The sequence below is a fragment of the Arachis hypogaea genome, chromosome 5 (assembly GCF_003086295.3).
Source record: "Arachis hypogaea cultivar Tifrunner chromosome 5, arahy.Tifrunner.gnm2.J5K5, whole genome shotgun sequence".
In the NCBI taxonomy this organism is placed as follows: Eukaryota; Viridiplantae; Streptophyta; class Magnoliopsida; order Fabales; family Fabaceae; genus Arachis; species Arachis hypogaea.
Window position 1 is genome coordinate 52066321 of NC_092040.1, and position 1483 is coordinate 52067803.

A 1483-nucleotide genomic window follows, 5' to 3' on the forward strand; every position below is an offset into this window, starting at 1 on the left:
TTGCTTGTTTTTGAGTTTTGTCAGCCAATCTGATAATTACATCAGTAGGAGTTAGTTCATTGATTTGAAGCTTCTTCATGAGGGAGAGAGGCATTAGGTTGATGCTTGCTCCCAAGTCACAAAGCCCTTTGTCAATCATTGTTTCTCCTATGGCACAAGGAATGTGGAAACTCCCTAGATCCTCCTTCTTTGTGGGTGGCCCTGGTTGAATGAGAGCACTACAATCTCTGTTCATCTTGATTGTTTGTCCACCCTTCAATGGACTTTTTCTGGCTAGTGGCTCCTTTATATACTTGATGTAAAAAGGCATCTGTTGGAGGGCTTTAATGAATGGTATATTTACATTTAGAGATGCAAACATATCAAGAAACCTTGAGTACATTCTCCCTGCTACACCACCTTTAAGCCTATGGGGAAAAGGTGCATATGGGTTCAATACATCCTTCTTCTTTAGCTCTTCCTTGGATGTAAGCTGAGTTGCACAGCTTCCTTCCTTCTGGCTTTCCTTTCGGTTATTTTGAAGGTGTTCTACTCCATTCATACTACTCTCATCACTTGTGGTTATCATTTTGCATTCCTCCCATCTCACTTTCTTTGTTTCTCCTCTTGGATTCTTCTCTGTATCACTGGGGAATCCATCAGTGGGTTTGGGAATTTGTTGAGATAGGTACCCTACTTGGGACTCCAATCTCTTGGTGTTTTCTCCTTGGTTCTTAATATTAGCTCGCACTTCTTCCTTAAACACTTTGTTGTCTTGGACTTTTCTGCATATGTTTTCAAGTAGAGCCTCAATCTTTGAAAGCCTACATCTGTCAATGATGGTGGGTTGAGATTAGGTGGTTGAGAAGGTTGGTTAGATGGATGTTGCTGCAACTTGGTTCTCTTCCACCTTCTTGGTAAGATCTGCTAGCTGCTTGGTGATCATCTTATTTTGGGCTAACAGTGCATCCATGTGGTTCAGCTCCATTACTCCTCTAGTGTTGCTTCTTTCGGAGGCATAGAAGTAATCATTCTCAGCAACTGTTTCAATGACATCTATGGCTTCTTCAATGGTTTTCTTCTTGTTTAAAGAGCCTCCTGATGAATGATCCACAGCCTTCTTTGACTCATAGGAAAGACCTTCATAGAAGATGTGAAGTTGAACCCACTCATTAAACATCTCTGGTGGGCATCTCCTTGTCAAGTCTTTGAATCTCTCCCATGCTTCATAAAGTGTCTCACCATCTTGTTGTCTAAAAGTCTGCACCTCAGTTCTTAGCCTATTGATCCTTTGAGAGGGGTAAAACCTTGCCAAAAACTTGTTCACTAACTCTTCCCAATTGGTCAAGCTCTCCTTTGGAAAGGATTCAAGCCACTTGGATGCCTTGTCCCTGAGTGAAAAGGGGAACAAGAGCAACCTATAGACATCTCCATTGGACTTCACCGTGTCACAAATCCTCAAGAAGGTGGTCAAGTGTTGGTTAGGGTCTTCTTGAGCACCTCC

General features: G+C 42.2%; 1 non-coding gene across 1 annotated transcript; it reads left to right on the plus strand.

The window, feature by feature from the left end:
* Positions 1 to 1153: 1153 nt before the first annotated feature.
* Positions 1154 to 1261, plus strand: LOC112804765 (small nucleolar RNA R71). Its single transcript, XR_003203381.1, has one exon. It is a non-coding gene; the product is annotated as a small nucleolar RNA R71 (small nucleolar RNA).
* The last annotated feature ends 222 nt before the right edge of the window (positions 1262 to 1483 follow it).